Raw genomic sequence first — 6,806 nt, 5'->3', positions numbered from 1 at the left:
GCCTGTCTGTTTTTATGCTCATGTATTCCCCTTTGTTCAACTGTCTGTAATTATCTGCTGTGAACTTATCAGTTTGGTAAAGCAGGAAGTGATGTCACACTCAATCTGTGACATCATAGGAGCAGTGGTGTGAAGAGTAGCTTTAAAGGTGTAGTCAGTGATTCTGGAGAACGCTTGTTGTCAAAATCAGTGAATATCTCCTCATGATCCACTACCTGTCTGTACTGAGTGAATATCTCCTCATGATCCACTACCTGTCTGTACTGAGTGAATATCTCCTCATGATCCACTACCTGTCTGTACTGAGTGAATATCTCCTCATGATCCACTACCTGTCTGTACTGTGTGAATATCTCCTCATGATCCACTACCTGTCTGTACTGAGTGAATATCTCCTCATGATCCACTACCTGTCTGTACTGAGTGAATATCTCCTCATGATCCACTACCTGTCTGTACTGAGTGAATATCTCCTCATGATCCACTACCTGTCTGTACTGAGTGAATATCTCCTCATGATCCACTACCTGTCTGTACTGAGTGAATATCTCCTCATGATCCACTACCTGTCTGTACTGAGTGAATATCTCCTCATGGTCCACTACCTGTCTGTACTGAGTGAATATCTCCTCATGATCCGCTACCTGTCTGTACTGAGTGTGAGCTGGAGAAAGAAATACACAGCCTAGGCTCTGTAAACGGGCATGTTTCTAGCTGTGGATCCTTTTGTTTACATACCAGTTTACAGAGCCTAGGCTGTGTATTAACACTTAATGTATATCAGTGCACACACAGTACAGACAGGTAGCGGATCATGAGCAGATATTCACTGATTTTAAACAAAGTGATTTTGACAACAAGCGTTCTCCAGAATCACTGACTGCACCTTTAAACCTGCAGTGTGTAGAATTTGGGGTTTTATTTCCTAGCAGATTTTGTAGAAAGTAATTATAATATCCATAAGTACATTTAATTTAGTGCAAAATAGCTGAATTTTTTTTTTGAATTATTATTATTCCCCTTAGAAAGGGTCTCATATATGTCCATATTTCTGCATATTTTGGACCAAGGCCTAGTGCCGCCATCTTGAAAGTGTCATAGTTGGAATTTCATCAGGTGCATTGTTTAAAATGTAGAATTGTTCTTGTCCTTGAAGGCCACTGTAGCTTCTGTTATTATTCTAAAGGGGTGGGGTTACCCAGGGAGCGTTGCATTCTAGAACTTTCTAGAACTTTCTTGATGATGTCATATTACACACTGCACCTTTTTAAAGCAGTGCTACATATATTCAGTGACATCACAATGACATCATCATCGCTGTCTGACCTCTGACCTCTTGTGTTCCAGGGTTCGGGTCACATGGTTCCGTCTGATAAACCAATCGCTGCCTTCGCCATGTTCTCACGCTTCATCAACAAACAGCCGTACTGAAACCCTGCTCTCCCATTGGCCCATTCTGACGCTGCTGGATTTTAATTGGTTCAGTTGTTTTCACAGCTGGCAAATCGTTTTTAATTTTTAAATTTTATTTTTTTTAAAAAATTTTTGCAAGAAATTAAATAAAATGTCTCAACCAATCACCTCGCTCGGGATTTTACACTGCCGGCCAATCAGCACAGCTCTGGTCTGTTGCCGGGTAAAAATAAATATAAACCCTGCTTTTCAAATGACATACCTTTTTACTATACTACATACTAAAGCAAGCTGGGCTGCCTACTGCAAAATGCTTAGGCTGTGTTCGAAAAGCCATACTAACGTCCTACGCATACTAACGTCCTACTCATACTAACGTCCTACACATACTAACGTCCTACTCATACTAACGTCCTACTCATACTAACGTGGGCGACTGTGGCTCAGGTGGTAGAGCGGGTCGGCTGATGATCAAAGGGTTGGAGGTTCGATCCCCGCCCTGTCACCTGTGTCATAGTTGTTTTGTCCTTGGGCAAGACACTTCACCCACCTTGCCTCGCGTGAATGTCGATAGTTAGCCTGCTATCGGTGTATGAATGTGTGTGTGAATGGTAACGTGGGAAAGGAAAACAGGTCTCCCTTGAAAAAGAGTCTTCGGTCTCAATGGGATTTACCTGTAGAAATAAAGGTAAAAAAAAAAAAAAAACGTCCTACTCATACTAACGTCCTACTCATACTAACGTCCTACTCAAACTCATTTATGTAAATTTGAGTATGTTGTGGTTGTGTATGCGAGTTTGTCTAGGCGAGAAATGCCCGGATGAGTATTTACTTCCAGGAAGATTTTGTGGATGGATCGATGGGTTACTTTTCCTACTCAACCGCCCCACAATGCATTGCGTCTTTTCAAACGACACGGAAGGGTTTTTATTTATTTTTAATTCTTTATTGCTTCTGTATACTTCAGTGTAAACGGTCGGACGAACCTCGCATACACAATGGATGGTTAAGCAGACAGTATGTAGTATATACATGTTGAGTATGTAGTAGGGAGGACGTTAGTAGGGCTTTTAGTATGTAGTATATACATGTTGAGTATGTAAGAGGGAGGACGTTAGTAGGGCTTTTAGTATGTAGTATATACATGTTGAGTATGTAGGAGGGAGGACGTTAGTAGGGCTTTTAGTATGTAGTATATACATATTGAGCATGTAGGAGGGAGGACGTTAGTAGGGCTTTTAGTATGTAATATATACATGTTGAGTATGTAGGAGGGAGGACGTTAGTAGGGCTTTTAGTATGTAGTATATACATGTTGAGTATGTAGGAGGGAGGACGTTAGTAGGGCTTTTACAACACAGCCATTGTTTGTATCTTGACCTATTTTAGGACATTCGGGTATTTTGGGCGTAATGCGCTGGACATGTAACGGGATGAACTAAATAAACTAAAGGTTGTTTTCGCATAATTAACAACATGGAACACAGGGAATGTCTCTAGACCAATCACGTCGCTCCTCCTGGTCGCCATGGGAACTGCACTGCCTCCACTGTTATAATGATGATGATGATGATGATGGTGATGATGATGATAATAATGTCTGAAACTTGTTCTGAGAATTCTGAAAATAAAGTTTTTATCTGAAAGAGGAACGTTTTGGATTCATTTCATTCAGTTTAAACACGTGATTAACAACATGAAGAAGCTTTGTGAGCTTTACGTTCTCAGGAGACTCTGGAATAGAAATATTCAGAGAGGTGTCCACCCCCCCCCCCCCCCCCCCATAGAGTCTCTGTCCTCTTCACAGCAGACCCGGGTTAGAATCCAGCCCGGGTCATTCTCTGCATGTCATTCCCCTCTCTGTCTGTCTGTCTGTCTGTCTGTCTTTCTGTCTGTCCTCTTCACAGCAGACCCGGGTTAGAATCCAGCCCGGGTCGTTCTCTGCATGTCATTCCCCTCTCTGTCTGTCTGTCTGTCTATCTGTCTGTCTGTCTGTCTGTCCTCTTCACAGCAGACCCGGGTTAGAATCCATCCCGGGTCGTTCTCTGCATGTCATTCCCCTCTCTGTCTGTCTGTCTGTTTGTCAGTCCTCTTCACAGCAGACCCGGGTTAGAATCCAGCCCGGGTCGTTCTCTGCATGTCATTCCCCTCTCTGTCTGTCTGTCTGTCTGTCTGTCTGTCTGTCCTCTTCACAGCAGACCCGGGTTAGAATCCAGCCCGGGTCGTTCTCTGCATGTCATTCCCCTCTCTGACACATTTCATCTCTGTCTCTACACACTGTCTGATAAAGAAAAAATGCCCAAACATGTCTGTATTGTTGTTGTGCACATTACAACAAACAGTCTAGAATGTGACCTGTGTTGTGTGGTGACTCAGGTGATTCCTCATGTGAAAGAGCTTCAGTTTGTTGTCAGTAAACATGTGTCTGTGTGTGTGTGACTCTCTCTGTGTGTGTGTGTGTGTGTGTGTGTGTGACTCTCTCTGTGTGTGTGTGTGTGACTCTCTGTGTGTGTGTGTGTGTGTGTGACTCTCTCTCTGTGTGTGTGTGTGTGTGTGTGTGTGTGTGTGTGTGTGTGTGACTCTCTCTCTGTGTGTGTGTGTGTGTGTGTGTGACTGTGTGTGTGTGTGTGTGACTGTGTGTGTGTGTGTGTGTTTCTGTGAGAGAGAGACACACACACACACACAGAGTCTTTTCTGCATCAGTTTCTTTTTGTGTGAAGGAAAAGGTCATCAGGGATTCTGAAGAGATATTATTAATTCTCTGTTCAAAACTTTCTGCACATTCAAAACAGTGTGTTCATCTCAACTGAAACATGTAAGGATGAGCCCTTGTTAAAGACACACACACACACACACACACACACACACACACACACACACACGCACACACACACACACAGCCTGTCAGTCACACACACACACACACACACACACACAAGGAGAGACACACACACACACACACACACACACACACAGCCTGTCAGTCACACACACACACACACACACACACACACACACACACACACACACAAGGAGAGACACACACACACACACACACACACAGCCTGTCAGTCACACACACACACAGCCTGTCAGTCACACACACACACACACACACAGCCTGCCAGTCAGAGCCAAGTGAGTGAAAGTGACGTGTCCTGCGGTCCCTGAAGGCAGCAGCTTGAGGTGATTTCAAGTTGACTTTAAGAGAGTGACCTGCTACTGTGTGTTTATGTTAGCTGAGTGTGTGTGTGTGTGTGTGTGTGTGTGTGTTTATGTTAGCTCCTGTGTGTGTGTGTGTGTGTGTGTGTTTATGTTAGCTCCTGTGTGTGTGTGTGTGTGTGTGTGTGTGTGTGTGTGTGTGTGTGTTTATGTTAGCTCCTGTGTGTGTGTGTGTGTGTGTGTGTGTGTGTGTGTGTGTGTGTTTGTGTGTGTGTGTGTTTCTCAGAGTTAACCGACGGACAGCTCACCTGAGTCTCTCTGCACCTGAACAGGTAAGAACACTTCATGTAAGCGAGTAAAGCTTTATTTATATAACGCTGTTTAAAACATAGTTACTCATTTATATGGTCTTTTGTTTTAGTGTTCCTTTTTTCAGTTTTACTTTGTGTGTGTGTGTGTGTGTGCGTGTGTGTGTGTGTGTGTGTGTGTGCGTGTGTCTGTGTGTGTGTGTGTGTGTGTGTGTTACAAAGCGCTTCACACACACAATGTAAGTGAATGAGAGATACAGAAAGTAGAAATTAAATTTTCAAATGCTTTATGAGAACACACACACACACACACACAAACACACACACAAACACACACACACACACACACACACACACACACACACACACTTAACTGAAAAAGTGAACACACAAAACAAATGACAAAATAAAATAAACATCTAACATGGCGTACTCTACTTTACAGGTTTCTAAGGACATTGTTTAAACTAAAAGTAAATGTTAAACAGAAAATAAAAAGTCAACGAGGTGTCATGTAGGTCCCTTCAGTACTGTTATATAGTCCAGGAAAGGCTGACATATCTGTTTAAACTTCTCTGCTTTCCCTGAGATCTCAGAACTGATTTTCTCCATATATAGAGTACTAGAGAACTCCATGAGCAACATGTCAAAGCAGGGGGCTGTGAAAAATGTGTAATTTAAATATAAAACACTGTGTATTCTTCCCTTCATTCTGTGACAGTGGTACAGACGGTTTAATGATTACAACGATGTTAACGTGTAAAGAGATTTAACTTTCAGCTTAGAGATTCAGTTTGGAGTTTATTGAACATACTATTTAGTCAAGGCAGGTTTATCTCTAAAGACCCAAGTCCATTCAAAGAGCTTCACAGGGGCAGAACAACATTCATAAAGATTAAAATACATCAAGATTAGAGATTAGAAGTGACATTTAAGACGCACATTGAAGGCTCCTTTTATGGGCGTATCAGTCATGCTTTATCTCTGTTTGATTTGTCAATAACAGCAGAATAAACAAAGGTTGGTTTTAGCTGAAGACTTGTTTTGCAGCCCTGTGTTTTGCCAGCAGGCTCCAGGGGTGGAGTTAGGTTGCGTTCCGAATCTCATACTGTTTCTTTTTTCTATTCTATTCTACATAGACAGGCATACTATTGGGACATACTTTTACTCTCTTATTTCATCATAACATTGCGCCTTGATCTTGCCTCTTGCTTTTATATCCGTCGCATCCCCGTTTGTTTTCATATGGAGGCTTCGTCACTTCACGTGCGCACTGGATTGTGGGTCAGAATCGCCCAAATAGGATGCACTTTTCAACACTAACAATCTTGGCCGGATGAAGTAGGACATCCGGGTACTTCTAACCATCCTAAATCTGTCCACAAGAATCAGGACATCCTAAATCTTTAATACTATATAGTAGAAAGTATGAGATTCAGAACGCAACCCTAGTCATTCTGGGGGCCTGAGGTAAGCACAGTCATGGGGCCCTTATCCTTCAGTTTCCCCGTTTTCAACAGTATGTGTTACTTCATTTATCTTGGTTTTCCTCCCATATGTCATTCCCCTCTCTGTCTGTCTGTCTGTCTGTCTGTCTGTCTGTCTGTCTGTCTGTCTGTCTGTCTGTCTGTCTGTCTGTCCTCTTCACGCTCAATTGCCATTTCCCTTCAGTAGTCAGTCTGGGTCCGTGGTATATTAGTGGGTTTTCTCAGCCAGATTTTTGGCGGTCCAATCAGCGAACAGAGGACGTTAGTAGGGCTTTTAGTATGAGTAGGACGTTAGTAGGGCTTTTAGTATGAGTAGGACGTTAGTAGGGCTTTAGTATGAGTAGGACGTTAGTAGGGCTTTTAGTATGAGTAGGACGTTAGTAGGGTTTTTAGTATGAGTAGGACGTTAGTAGGGCTTTAGTATGAGTAGGACGTT

The 6,806-nt window shown here is 42.7% G+C and overlaps 1 protein-coding gene across 1 annotated transcript in view; it reads left to right on the top strand.

Annotated features, from left to right (window-relative positions):
- The first annotated feature begins 4,865 nt into the window (after positions 1–4,865).
- Positions 4,866–6,806, top strand: part of LOC307270364 (ral GTPase-activating protein subunit beta-like) — a 42,827-nt gene continuing 40,886 nt past the window's right edge. Inside the window, exon 1 of the mRNA XM_080054251.1 lies at positions 4,866–4,907. The gene's annotated coding sequence lies outside the window, so the exon portion shown is untranslated. The remainder of the gene's footprint in view (positions 4,908–6,806) is intronic.

The sequence above is a fragment of the Ammodytes marinus genome, assembly GCF_949987685.1.
Source record: "Ammodytes marinus genome assembly, contig: scaffold_134, whole genome shotgun sequence".
NCBI lineage: Eukaryota > Metazoa > Chordata > Actinopteri > Uranoscopiformes > Ammodytidae > Ammodytes > Ammodytes marinus.
Note: the sequence above shows the minus strand (reverse complement) of the source record. Positions and strands in the feature narration are given on the sequence as shown.